We start from the raw sequence: 15,010 nt of genomic DNA on the forward strand, positions 1-15,010 counted from the left end.
GAGGAGTGCCGGCTGTTGTTGGACCTGCTTTGCGGCACCCATTAAAGCAGGTCGCTGTCGTTTCCCGCCGACTCGGTATCGTCCGACTCCTCGGTCGATTCTCCGACTGCCGCCAGGCTGGTGGTAAAATCCTCGTCAGTCGCCAAGGAAGTGGCGACGGAGCCCCGACTGGGCTCCTTCGATCGGCTGCTCTTCTTCTTCTTCGGGCCCGGGGTGGTTGGCCGCGCCGTGGGTGGTGTGGAACCCGCTTTCCCAGGACAGTTAGCAGCAAGATGATTTGGGTCCCCGCATTGGAAGCACTTGCGGGCGGGAGACGGGGTGGAGGTCGTCGGAGCCTTCTTCCCTTCGGATTTAGTTGGGGTGTGTTTGGCTCCCTTCCTCGCTAGTTGCTGTCTCCTCATCCCCACGTGTTGGAGGTTGGTCTCCACCTCCCCGGCCAGTTGGATCCAGCCGACCAACGTGTCGGGCCTTCCCTGACTGTAGCAGCGGTCGAGGATGCTCGGATTCAACCCATTGATGAACGCGGTGTATTTCATGACCTCGTTCCATCCCCTCGCTGCCGCACAGTACCCCAGGAATTCGGTGGCGTACTCGCGGGTGGAGCGGTTGCCCTGTTCGATGCGTTGAAGGGCAGCGACCGCCTTCTCCTCCCGTAAGGGATCTCCATACTGGCGGAGCATCGCGTGCAGGAACCCTGCCACGGTAGCTAATTCGGGCTTTCTCCCCATGAAAAGCCCCACGTACCACTTGCGGGCCGCCCCTCTCAGTCGAGACGCGATGTGATACACTCGGCTGGCCTCGGTAGGGTAGTCGGCGCCCCAGTGGGTGAAAAACATGTCGCACTGAATAGTAAAATATTCCACGTCCTCCGGATTCCCATCGAACGTAATCTTCAACTCTCTTCCCCGTCCCTCGGCCCCCCCTGGCGCTCGCGGCGCCCCAGGCGGCGGGGCTGGGCCCGGTAGGGCCGGCGGGATCGGAACGGGTGGTGCCGGCGGCGCCGGGGCGGCTGGGGCCCCTGGGGCGGGTGGCGCCGGCGGTGCCGGGGCGGCCGGAGCCGGCGGAGCCGGAGGTGCCGGGGCCGCTGGGGCCGCTGGGGCCGGCGGCGCCGGGGCAGCTGGAGCCTGCGGGGCGGGGGCCGGCGGGGCGACAGGCGGTTGCCCCAGCGGCAACACTCCATACGGTATCCCCAGGACCGCCGTTTGCAAAGTGCGGAGCTGGTCGTGGATAGCGCCCAGGTTCTGCTGCATCTCCTCGGCCATCGTCACGCGGGAACGGTGCACGTCGCCGTGGATTTCCCGCACCCAATCGAATAATTCGTTGCGGAGGGTCCGGATCGGGTCTTCCCCCCCTCGGGGCTCCGTGCCCTCCGCCTGGCCCTCGTCGTCGTCTCCTGCCCCTCCTTCGCCCAACATGCTTCGGTACCGCTGCTCCGCGGCATCGATTGCTGCCGTGGACTTCCGCGGGCTCCAGGTTCGCGGGGCCGGGAAGGCGGCGTCGACCGAGAAGGGCGCTGGAACCTTAATTTTGCGTCGGACCCCCGTCACGTTTGGGTCGAGCGGCGGGTCCTCCGATGGGGTGGTGGGCTCTCCGTCGTCTGGTACTTTTGCCGCCATCGAGCCAAGCCTCCAGTACAGATAAGCCACGAACAATGGGATTACTGTTATAATGTCAGAACTCAAGAACTTCAAACGGATCCCATACTTAGTTACAAAGCTAGGATTTTATTGAAGAGAACTAGGTGCTGGGAAAGGCAAGATAACAGTAATGGCGAGAGCCAGCATCAGCTTGATTTTATACACGTAAAGCAAACATCTCACAAAGCCACAATTCACATTGTAGGGCGCATCTGTCTTCTCACCATCACTATCAGTAGAGAGGATGCCTCCCTACTCCGAAGGCCATGCTGTTCGGCTTCAAAGGGTCCCAGTGTGAGAATGTGCAGAGACAAGACATAACTCATTCTACAGCCCCAAATATTTTGGATACCAGTGGGGCAAGGTTAATTACTATTCAGGCACTCTGGGTTAAGCAAAGGTTACAACATGGAGTCAGTTTGGTTCAGTAACAATACAGCTCTAAGCCACAGTAAAACTACCATACAGCATTGGTCACATTATAGAGGACCAGCAGCAAAGATACAAGTTCTGACACAGTTCTGTTTTTTAAAGATTTCTGGGTGATTTGGTAACCCTTATGCCACATCCTTGTTTACTGAGTGTCTCCTGTCGATTTTATTGACTCGCTCTGCATAATACGTCTTGAGTCCCATGAGAAAGGAAAAAGGAAAGGTTCCCTGTGCAAGCACCAGTCATTTCCGACTCTGGGGTGACGTTGCTTTCACAATATTTTCACGGCAGACTTTTTACGGGGTGGTTTGCCATTGCCTTCCCCAGTCATCTACACTTTCCCCCCAGCAAGCTGGGTACTCATTTTACTGACCTCAGAAGGATGGAAGGCTGAGTCAACCTCGAGCTGGCTACCTGAAAACCTAGCTTCCACCAGGGATTGAACTCAGGTCGTGAGCAGAGCTTAGGAATGCAGTACTGCAGCTTTACCACTGCACCATGGGGTTCTTTTTCCCATGAGAAAGGGGGACTATAAATAACATCAATCAAATTAAAAATCTGAGCCATATTTTATGTATTTATGACACACATCATTGCAACCTTGCCTTGTTTCTGTGGAGCTTGAGGCAGTATTTGATCAACAAGATTCCATTTCACTCATAGTGGAGTCTTAACCTCTGGTGCGAGATGTTCTCCAGGGGAGAGGCTTGTTGCAACAGTGGAAGGCTCCACTCAGTAGTGGAATGGAACCTTGGAATCTAACACAGGCTTCCCAGGGAGCTTTCCTTGGAGCTGCTTCCTCAAAGGGCTGGGAAAAGTTGCCTCTATTGTGGAAGCAGCAACAAACAGGAAGGAGGTATGTGGAAATGGTGTCCAGACATCCCATCCCTGTGTCCCTTATGCATATCTATTGCATTCAAATACAGACCCTAAATATGCACACAAAAGGATATGCTCTAAGACAATTTGGTGGTGGTGGGAAGTGCTGTCAAGTCGCAGCTAACCCTGGTGGGTTTTTCAAGGCAAAAGATGTGGTTTGTCATTGCCTATCTGTGTCCGACCCTGGTATTCCTTGGAAGTCTCACTTCCAAATACTAGCTGCTTAGCTTGCCTATCCTATCCTGCCTGAGATGAGGCTGAAGATGGTTCTCAGTTCCCTATTCACAATATCTAGTTGGGAAATCCACCTGACCAGAGCTGGAAAGATTGGACTAGCCTGGATCACCCAGGTCAGGGCTTAATACAACTTATACCTTCACATAACCATTCTTTCTGGAGTGAAATTGACTAGACCACTCTGCAACTTGGTCCAGGCAACTTCATAATCCTGTGGACTGCCTGGGTCTGGGATGTTATGAACATCTGCTCCTGATGCCATCAGAGTTGGGTTGGGAGAAAGATGAGTCAACAATGGAGTAAAGCAAGGGAAGACAGGGGAGAGGATGAGGTTTAGCTCCCCACACCTGCATGATTCATGTTCTGTAAAAGCAAATGAGACTCAAAAAACGCTCAAAAAACGCTCTGCCTCTGCTCCCTGACTCTAAACTGGGGTGTCTCCAGGTCACATCTGGAAGAAAAAGCATCCTGGAAGGAAATTTTCCATGCTCGAAATGCGCCAGGAACTACCAATAAATCCCATTTATAGTCCTCCTGGTTAAGCTGGGCACAAGAAGGATGGAAAGATACAGGAAGGCTGGAATGGAGTCAGAAGGATGAATGGGGAAGAGGAGAGGAGAAAAGGCTGTTGGTGCCCCCGCCCCATTGGACTTGCATGCATATTGTACCTGGTGGCCAGCACTCTTGGGATCTCTGGGGAAGGATAGGGCAAAGACAGTCAGAGCTAAGACTTGTAGGCCAGGACTCCTGGGTTCTCTGCATGTGGATGTAGAAGCTCAGAATTCCCAGTACAGGTCAGGAAACGGGACAGCACATGTGACTTTCTTGCATTCCCCCTTGTGCCATTTCCCTAGTCAAAAATGCTACCCTGGGCTGCTTTTAATCCTGGTTAGGAAAAAAAATCCAAGCAGTTATATTGGGTCTGTCTCTGCCTTACCCAGCTGGGTCTTAAAGAGGAGGCATTTTAATAAAAAAAAAAAATAGCCCTTCTCCAAAAACATGGACACAATCCATATTGGACTCCCTTTACACAGCTTTGCAGTAGGGCCAAACATAGCCCCAATTCTTATTACAACAGCCATGTGAAATATATTGTTATCTTCCATGTAGCTGCTGGCAGAGTGTGTTAGGCTGAGACCACTGTGGCTTGCCTTTCCCACCCTGCTAGAGATGAGGCTGAAGTTGATTCTCAGTTCCCTATGCACAGTATCTAGTTGGGAAATCCACCTCAGTTACTTATCCAGTATACAGGGCTCAAAAAAAGCCCTGTACTGGATAAGTAGCTGAGCCAGCAAGATTGGTCTAGGGCAGGTCTTTGTACCCTTACAGGGAAGAATCCCCAGAGTATGAGAGTATATGATTTGGGGCTAGGGTTGTCAGGCCATATCTGGCAACTGGTGGGAGGTTGGGGAGGGGTCATGGGGAGGCTCTAATGTCACAGGTGTCTTCATGTTGCTTCTGGTGAGAAAGTGGCATAGGGTACCTCTAGGAATTGCTATAGAAGATGTCAGTCAGTCATTCAGTTTAATACGGCTCTAGGCCAATCAACAACAACAACACAACACATCGATAACAGTACAACACAACACAACACAACACCAAGCTAAAATATCACATAACAATATAATAACTATGTACAACCATCAAAGTAGTAATAAAATTATCTGATATAGGCAATACTTAACTAAGGGCAACTTTCATTCAAATACAAGCAGTGTTAAATTTCTTCCTGTCAAGGTCGGAAAAATATAGAAACTTAGCAAGATCCAGGGAAAGTTGATCACACCCATCCCCTAGGAGGAAGTGCATGACTTGGGCCTGATTTAAAGATTCAGCTAACATTAGGTGGTTCCGCAGAAGTTTGTACCTTACCTCTGTATGGAAAAGACAGTTCAGAATAAGATGGGGAACAGTATCAACCTCCTCCAGGCCGCACGGACAGATCCTGTCTTCTAGCGGAATCTTATGGAAACGGCCCCTCAGTACTGCTGTGTCCAGAATGTTCAAGCGTGCCAAGGACAGCATCCGCCTGATCTTAATTGGCTGTATCTTTTCTAGATACCTGGCACTTTTAAGATCACTTGTAAAGAAGGTTGGGATATACGTCCCCCCAACTTTGGCCAGAGATTGTTTCAACTCCAATTTCAGTAATCGGTCTCTGATAATTGCTAATTCTATAGAAGATGTCAAAACCACAGTGCTTCTGAACAGTCCTGGAGCTATCCTCCATCACTTTAGAATTTTCATTGGAAGTGACATAATAGCAGTTTGTTTTTTTGTTTCAAGTTTCCTTGCTGCCACTTGGAGAGACTGTGGGCAACAGGACCTGGGCCTGGGCAACAATACCAAGGGACTGGCAAGCCTATTCAGGGCTCATCTAACCCCCCCCCCCCGGCAGTTTCTCAGACTTCAGTTCTCCAGGGGGAATCACACTTTGGAGCAGCTTGCACAAAAACCAGTCTTTGAACAACGGTACAGCATAGATCCCCTTGCAGGACAGAGTCCCTCAAGTCCATCCAGAGGTGTAGGATTCACTGTGGTCCAGAACTTATTTGGGGGTGTAGAGCTTCTGAAGTGTTATCAATGTTTGTGGCATAAGGGCTTAGGAACTGGGAGCCAACTTCAGCCTTGTCTGGAGAGATGAGATTTCATGCCAAGGTCACATATTAGCTTCTGCACCATACCACCTTTCTCAAATCAGACCATAAGCTATCTCTTACAATGCCCGCATCCAACATTTGAAACTCTTCTGTTGCCCAACCCTCTAATGTCTACGTTGTCAAATACTGCACAAGGGTGTTCCAGCCCGGGTCTGAATTATGGGGGGCAGGGGGTTGCCCTGTTTGTCCCTGAAGGGATGATTGTCTTGCAACAGCTTCATCTGAAATCAACAGCCCATGGTGGGAAAGTCAAACAGCAGGTACATTCCTAGAAAAGAATGTAGCAGGGGGGTGTAATGTTTGAGAATCTGGGCGGGGGGGGGGGGGAGAAGAACAGGCTGGGACAGCATGGGAAAACCAGACAGGCACACAATGTCAACAGGCATAGGGGAAGAATAAGGCCTGGCTGTTCCAGGGGGAGATGTCAGGACCCTTCAAACAGAAGTGAGACCTAGTGCTTAGTGCTGGACATCTGTTGGGACAAACAGAACTGTCAGTACGGCCTGGCCTGACATCCATGTTCTGGGTGAATTCAGATAACTGGGACTCACAGACAATACTCCCTCTAAGCTGTGGAGTCTTTCAGCAAAAATTCTACTTTGTGAGCTACAGGCATTAAAGATGTGAGTGAGGGATTTGGCTATTGCACAAATTAGTTTGCTCTGGGGCCATTTTTCCTGAGCTAAGACAAAAATGTGCGAACCAGAGACTAAAAAACTGTGAGCTAGCTCACACTAACTCAGCTTAGAGGGAACACTGCTCGCAGACAGGGCTGACCCTAGCCCTTCTGGCATCCTAGGCAGCAGAGCTCTGCCCCCATCGCAGTCACTGGGCCTGCTGTCTACTCGCAAGTAGCCCCGCGGCTGCCGCCTGCTCGTGAGTAAGCACGGCAGTAGGCGGCAGCCGTGGGGATGCGCTAGAAGGGCTAGGGCCGGCCCTGAGGGAAGGAAAGGTGCAGCAGCGGCGGTGACTGGGAGGGGCGGGGTAGGGCAGAAAGGGAGGGAAGGGAAGGAAAAGTGTGGCAGCAGTGGGGAGGGGAGTCGAGAAGAAAGGGAGGGAAGGAAAGGGAAGGGAAAGTGCGGCATCGATGGGGGGGCAGGCGGGAAGGGAAGGAAAAGTGCGGGAGAGATTATAGGGGAGGGCGGGAAGGAAGGGAAGGAAAAGTGCAGCAGCAGCAGCGGTAATGGGGGGGCAGGCAGGAAGGGAAGGAAAAGTGTGGCAGCAGGCAGGCAAGCGGAGTGCCGGGGGGCGTGGGTGGGTGGCGGCCTGGAGGGAGCTAGCAGTGGCAGCCGTGGGGAGGGGGGCAAGCTAAGTGCTTGCCTGGGACACCGGAGGGGTCGAGAGCCCAATTTGCTGTCCCTGCCTCTCGGCGCCCTAGGCAACCACCTAGTTTGCCTAGAGGGAGGGCCAACCCTGCTTGCAGAATAACTGCTTAGAAGCAGACAACCCACATCCAAAGCAGCCATTTTTCTCCAGCAGAATTTATCTCTGTAGTCTGGAGATTGGTTGTAATTCCTTGAGAACTCCAGGCACAGTTGGGGATCAGCAGCCTTAATGCAAATGTTTGTGTATGGTTTGTTGTTGTTTTTTTGCCAGGTGCTTGACTCAAATAGAATAATGAATGGTATTGTAAGGTTGTCAACTCTGGCTTGAAAAATTCTCAGAGATGTGGGGAAGATGCCTGGGGATGGTGGAATTGGGGACAGGAGGGAGTTCAGAGGGGATGTGATACCACAGAGTCCACCCATCAAAGCTGCCATCTCCTCCAGGGGCCCTGATTCTAGTAGTCTGTGATGAAGAAGGAAGCAACAGAGAGGGAGAAGGAAGAGGATGACAGCCTGTTGCTTGGAGGTCTGATAAAAGCCCTTTAGGGGCCTGATTTGGCCCCTGGGTTGCATGTTTGACACCCCTGCTGTATGACATCATATCACTGCTGTAGTCCTTTGCCTCTCCAAACCTCACCCTCCCATATCTCCAGAATGTCCCCTTCCAGAATTAGCAACCCAATTTGATGCCTTTCTTTGACTCAAAGAGCCCCTTCCCTCAGAGGAAGTCTCCAACCTTGGCTGTGGAAATACTAGGGTTGCCAATCCCCAGGTGAGGGCAGGGGATCCCCCTTTTGGAGGCCTTTCCCCCACTTCAGAGTCATCAGAAAGCAGGGGGGGGGGAGAAATGTCTGCTGGACACGCCATTATTCCCTATGGAGATTGATTCCCATAGGGTATAATGGAGATCTGTGGGTATCTGGGGCTCTGGGGGTGGGACGTTGTTTGAGGTAGAGGCACCAAATTTTCAGCATAGCATCCAATAGCTCTCCACAAAATACCCTCCAAGTTTAAAAAAGATTGGGCCAGGAGATCCAGTTCTATGAATCCCCCCCAAAAGGTGACCCTATCCTTCACTATGTGCAATGGAGAGAAGGCATTTAAAAGGTGTGTGGTCCCTTTAAATGTGATGGCCAAAACTCCCTTTGGAGTTCAATTATGCTTGTCACAATCTTGCTCCTGGCCCCACCCCCCAATGTCTCCTGACTCCACCCTCAAATTCTTCTGGCTCCACTCCCAAGTCCCCAGATATTTCTTGGATTGGACTTGGCAACCCTAGGAAATACCCATGCTGCATACGCACATGGAAAATACATGCACAGATGATAGCAGAACCATGCATCACAAGTGCTCTCATTTTATGCTGTTGGAGCACCAAAATCTGAAAAGGGCTGCAGTGGCCTTCAATCTGGTGCAGGAAGTTCTGAGCAGTGCCTCCCTGCAGTCTTTCCACTATGGCTGGACAGCCCCAGCATCTCTCAAGACATTAAGATTCTTTGAGAAATTTGAGAAGGGAGAAAAAGGAAAAGTCCTGCTGGTGAGGTTAGCTCGGTGGAATAATCCAGACCTATTGTCCAAATAAACACTCGTGTTTGTGTTGCTAAATGTGTCCTAATGTTTCCATCCTGCGGTGGAAAGGGATACACAGTTGTGCCTCCATCCCTGCTCCCAATACACAATGAACACTATCATGCATACACACACATAATCAACACAGACTTCCCAAGATATTCCTATTTGCCTTCCATCTCAAACCCCAGCAAAGACATGGCAGAGAAAACTTAAAGAAGAGTTCTCAAAGCACTACACATGTAATTCTCAGAAATTTTTACAACAGCCTTGAGAAGTTGGGTGGTGTTATTGCCCCTATATTGGATATGGAGAAGCTGAAGAGGACAGAGACTTGTCTTAGGCCCTAAGTACAAGTTATATTGGACATTTGCAGTTGTTTCTCCCAATGTTGTTTACAGTATTATTTTATGTCATTTAGTTGTATTTCCCATCTGTCTCTTCAGCGGGGACCAAAACAAGCTTACAACACTAACAAGAATCCTGTACTGTCAAGTACTGTCAAGTAGGTTGAGAGGCCCAAATTTATCTAGGGTTGCCAGGTCTGTGTTGGAAAATACCTGGAGACTTTGGGGGTGGATTTGGGAGAGGGCAGGGTTTGGGGAAGGGAGGGGCCTCAGCATGGTCAAATTTTCTCCAGGGGAGCTGAACTCTGCCAGCTGGAGATCAGTTGTAAGCAAAAATGCCCTCAAAATGAGGATGGGGAATTGTCAGGTGGGCACCTGGCTTAATCAGGATCTTTTACCTGTGCATACAGGATTCCACGTCCAGAAATTAATGCTTAAAATATTAGGGACTCTAATTAAGTAAAACAATTAAAATTTATTCCAGAAAATATATGCTTACATACAAGATAAAATACTCATAAAATCATTCATACAGTCCTAAGAAAAATAGAGCGAGAGATAGAGACAACACATGGGTAGACAAACAGGGTAATAATTACCTATCGTAGTCTTCAAGGAAGGCTCCAATGGCGATGAAAGAGGACGGGGGAAATGGGACCCTCAACTGGCCAAGAATCGGGGATGGATCTAGACAGCAGAGATAGGGTACTGCTACATTCACACGTGTGGGGAGCTGGGTCAGAGGTTAAATAGACTACCTTAGACCCTCAGGGTATGGGAGGTACGGGGAGGAGAAAGGGGAGGCTCTGCAGTGACCATAAGGGCTGGACTTCTGAAGTAGCCAATAGCAAGTTGATTGGTGGCACCTAATTGGGTACCCATAACTGACCAATGAACAAGCTTGAGCCCGGGTTACCTGATTTGCTGTACAGGTAACCATGGGCTAAGAGGGAGGCTCCAAAATGACAGTTGGGGAGAAGAATGGGGGAAATTACTGAGTGGAGGTGTGCTTGAGTTTACCAAACTTATCTATAAAGGTGACAATAGATGGCCAAATTGCTACCTAAGGTAACACCCGGTTTATACAAAGGAACTTGGCTCTGGCTGAAGATGGTCTCGCTCTTCTTCAGTCTTGTCCTTGGCACCAGTCTTTGTCTTGAGTTCCGTTAGACAAAGGCTTAGGCGGTCTGGCAGGATCCACGCCTAAGATAAGCTTGATTGCCTTATGCAGAAGTTGAAGCAGCTGTTGGATATGTGAGTCTCTTGCTTTGCTGTAATGGAGTCAGGAAAACAAGATGGATTCTGGTGGTGTTAGCCTTTGGATCATGGAAACAGGCTGGAAACTGTTTGCCTGTACAGTTCATGGCTTAAGAACATCAGAACGTAAGAGAAGCCATGTTGGATCAGGCCAACGGTCCATCCAGTCCAACACTCTGTCACACAGTGGCAAAAAATTTTATATATACACACACACTGTGGCTAATAGCCACTGATGGACCTGTGCTCCATATTTTTATCTAACCCCCTCTTGAAGGTGGCTATACTTGTGGCCGCCACCACCTCCTGTGGCAGTGAATTCCACATGTTAATCACCCTTTGGGTGAAGAAGTACTTCCTTTTATCCGTTTTAACCTGTCTGCTCAGCAATTTCATCGAATGCCCACGACTTCTTGTGTTGTGAGAAAGGGAGAAAAGTACTTCTTTCTCTACTTTCTCCATCCCATGCATTATCTTGTAGACCTCTATCATGTCACCCCGCAGTCGACGTTTCTCCAAGCTAAAGAGTCCCAAGCGTTTCAACCTTTCTTCATGGGGAAAGTGCTCCAGCCCTTTAATTATTCTAGTTGCCCTTCTCTGGACTTTCTCCAATGCTATAATATCCTTTTTGAGGTGTGGCGACCAGAACTGCACACAGTACTCCAAATGAGACTGCACCATCGATTTATACAGGGGCATTATGATACTGGCTGATTTGTTTTCAATTCCCTTCCTAATAATTCCCAGCATGGCATTGGCCTTTTTTATTGCAAACACACACTGTCTTGACATTTTCAGTGAGTTATCTACCACGACCCCAAGATCTCTCTCTTGGTCAGTCTCTGCGGCACCCCACTGCTTACCGTCCTCCACTGCGAAGACTGCCCATTTATACTCACTCTCTGCTTCCTATTACTCAGCCAGTTTTTGATCCACAAGAGGACCTGTCCTTTTACTCCATGACTCTCAAGCTTTCTAAGGAGCCTTTGATGAGGAACTTTATCAAAAGCTTTCTGGAAGTCAAGGTAAACAACATCTATTGGGTCTCCTTTGTCCACATGTTTGTTAACCCCCTCAAAGAACTGTAACAGGTTAGTGAGGCAAGATCTTCCCTTGCAGAACCCATGCTGAGTCTTCCTCAATAACCCGTGTTCATCAATGTGCCTACTCATTCTGTCCTTGATAATGGTTTCTACCAACTTTCCCGGTATTGAAGTCAGACTGACTGGCCTGTAATTTCCCGGATCTCCTCTGGAACCCTTTTTAAAGATGGGGGTGACATTTGCTACCTTCCAGTCCTCAGGAACAGAGGCAGATTTCAATGAAAGATTACAGATTTTTGTTAGAAGATCCACAAGTTCAACTTTGAGTTCTTTCAGAACTCTCGGATGTATGCCATCCGGACCCGGTGACTTATTACTTTTTAATTTGTCTATCAGTTGTAGGACCTCCTCTTTTGTCACCTCAAGCTGACTCAGGTCATTCAACACCCCTTCCAAAATTAGTGGTTCTGGGGCGGGCAAAAAGTTCTCGTCTTCCACAGTGAAGACGGAGGCAAAAAATTCATTTAGCTTCTCAGCCATTTCCCTATCCTCCTTCAGTAATCCTTTTACCCCATGGTCATCCAAGGGCCCCACTGCCTCCCTGGCTGGTTTCCTACTTCTAATATATTTGAAGAAATTTTTATTGTTGGTCTTTATGTTTTTTGCTTTTTCCACTGCAGTGGCCAAGACTGGGCACGCAAGGAGCAGCTGGAAGCTCGTCTGTAGTTCTGGCTAACACCCATCCCGACATGTAGAATGCTGCTACAAAGCTGAGGCTTATAGTATCCACATAAGCCTTAGAAACCGTGGGCAAAGTCCACTTCTTAGAGCAGATATGTGTGAGTCAAAACTCCAGGCACCCTGGCAACCATACTGGTGATCACGATGCCCATGTGTATGAAAAGTAGGGGGCTTTTTCTTACACAGTTATAAAAGTTGGAGATCTCCAGGACCCACCTGGAGGCTGGCAATGGCAACCCTAATTTAGCCTCCATAGCAGAGGAAGGGTTTGAACCTGGTTCTCCTTGGTCCTAGTCTGTCAGTCTAACCACTACACCCCTCTGGCTGTCCTAGAATCATAGAGTTGGAAGGGACCCTCCAGGGTTACTTAATCCAACCCCTGCACAATGCAGGAAATTCACAAATACCTCTCCCTAAATGAATAAGAGGAAATGGGGTTCAAACTGGATGAGGGGAAAATGAGACAAAGATTTCACCAGGGATGAATGTATGAATACTGCCTTAAAGTAGCCAACCACCAAGTGGTGGCTGGAGATTTCTTGCTATTAAAACAGATCTCCAGGTGACAGTGATTTAGAGAAAACAGTCACTTTGGAAGCTGGACTCTATGGCATGATATCCCACTGAGGTCCCTCCCCTCCCCAAACCCTGCCCTCCTCAGACTCCACCCCCCCAAAAAAATATCCAGGTATTTCCCAGCCCAAAGCTGGCAACCCCATCTACCTTCTACCCATTCTGATTTTGCTGTTCCATCCAGCTCTGTACTGTGTCCTCTGATTGGTGGTGGCTCTCCAAGGACTCAGGCTGGTCTTTCTTGACATGTCTTAACTTGGGTAGCCATGTTGGTCTCATAAGAGAAGCCATGTTGGATCAGGCCAATGGCCCATCCAGTCCAACACTCTGTCACACAGTGGCCAAAAAACCCAGGTGCCATGAGGAGGTCATCATGTGTGGCCAGGACACTAGAAGCCCTCCCACTGTTGCCTCCCCAAGTACCAAGCATCAGTCCCCCAGACAGAGAGTTCCACTTATATCCTGTGGCTAATAGCCACAGATGGACCTCTGCTCCATATGCTGATCCAACTGGTATGATCTCAAGCAACCGAACAAATTTTGAGTTCAGTAGCATCTTTACTTTGTTGGTCTTAAACTGGACTCAAACTGTGTTCTGCAAAAAGTGATAATGGATGGGCAGAGGAACTGGTCCTGGGATCTTCAGCATGCGAAGCAGCTGTTTCACTGCAGCACTGAGCAGAGATACTGACCTTGGTGGAAACAGTGAATAAAATAATTATTTTGTACTGGATATTCACAGCAGCACCTGCGTGATAAATCACACATTTGTATGCAAAGCAAACTGGAGCTGGAAAAAGGATTGTCTCAATGAATGGGCTTCAAGTAACAAGACAGTTGTGATTTTGGCTTGGGTCAACGTACCATGTGCACTCAGTGTGTAAGAAAATTCCTAGCTGGTCCTGGTAGATGTTGACCTTTACTGGTAAATCACAGAACTGAAGAACAAATCAAATCATTATGCTGGGAAGCTGATGATGGATGGTTCTCAACCAACCCTGGTAGTCTGAGTATTAATAGATCAGTCATGTTGTTTTTACTTTGTTTATACATCTGTTTTTAATGGTGTGCTTGCCTGGGTCACTCAAATGTTGCATGACTCCTCAATGTCTTCAGTAAGTCAGTAGACTCTCTGATTGCTCTTATTTTCCAAGGACTCTCCCAGTTTCAGGGTCCTGGAAAAACAGATAGATGTCAGAATTGGTTGACAAGCACAGAGCACTCCAGTGGAACACCATAATTATGTGCGCGCTAATGTGCACACTTTTTTAAAAAACCAAACCTACCTAACCAGTAGGTAAAAAAGGATAAAATATTTCTGATCTGTGTGGAGTGGTGCAGGGAGACACACTAATGAGATGTGTAGTGTTATCCTGCAGCCAGACCTGATTAGCTGCATGGATGCCATCATGTTGGCTATGTGATCTCTGATTGTCTAGGCCAAGGAGCCAGTGAGAACCCTCCCAACCCAAAGCACTATAGCACTGTGATGTAATCCTGCTACCTATGTGATTCCTGATTGTAGAGCATGAAGAGGTTGAGAACCTTCTCTTTAAAATACCATGGTGACGTCATCATACTGGCCATGTAATTCCTGATTGTTTAGATCACGGAGCTAGTGATAATTTTCTCTTTTTAAAAAGTATCATGGTGTTGTGATGTTATTCTTTTTGACTATGTGACCCCTGATTGCCTAGGTCATGCAGTGAAAACATTTTCTCTCACACCCCTCCAAAAAAGCACCATGGCATGATCAGTTCACCAGAACCTTTGTTGAATGGATGTTTCTAGCAAGAAGAATCACCTTTTCTGTATATATTTATACAAAACAAGGAAGTCACCAAAGCAGGTGCTGAGAGGAGCAGCAAATGGGAGCAAAATGGTGAAGGAAAAAGTAAGAATTTTTTTTTTGGGGGGGGGGAGGGGGCTTATCCGTAAAAACATCCATTTTCTCTCCTGAAAAGGTTACTGTGTGAAATTTCAGCTCAGCACTACCCAATCCAGACTGACCTGCGCTACCTCATTTCCAGAGCCACTCCCCACCAACACTCCTTGCTTTCCAGGAACTGATCTGTCTGGACTTTTAGGAATGCCAGTGGGGAGCCCACTTTGAAAAGGAAAAGAAAGCAACATGTTATAGCCTCTTGGCAGCAAAGGCCTGGGTGGGAGCTTGTTTCCTGCTCCTCCCTCATCTCGCTGGCTGTGCAGCTGCTTTCATTGCTTGCCAAGAGGTGCCTCCTGATCTGCCTTTCAGCTCTCCCAGGTGGGGCAACAAGCCTACCTCATGAAGTCTTTGGCTGTGTCCTTTCT

Source organism: Heteronotia binoei, chromosome 15, assembly GCF_032191835.1.
Source record: "Heteronotia binoei isolate CCM8104 ecotype False Entrance Well chromosome 15, APGP_CSIRO_Hbin_v1, whole genome shotgun sequence".
In the NCBI taxonomy this organism is placed as follows: domain Eukaryota; kingdom Metazoa; phylum Chordata; class Lepidosauria; order Squamata; family Gekkonidae; genus Heteronotia; species Heteronotia binoei.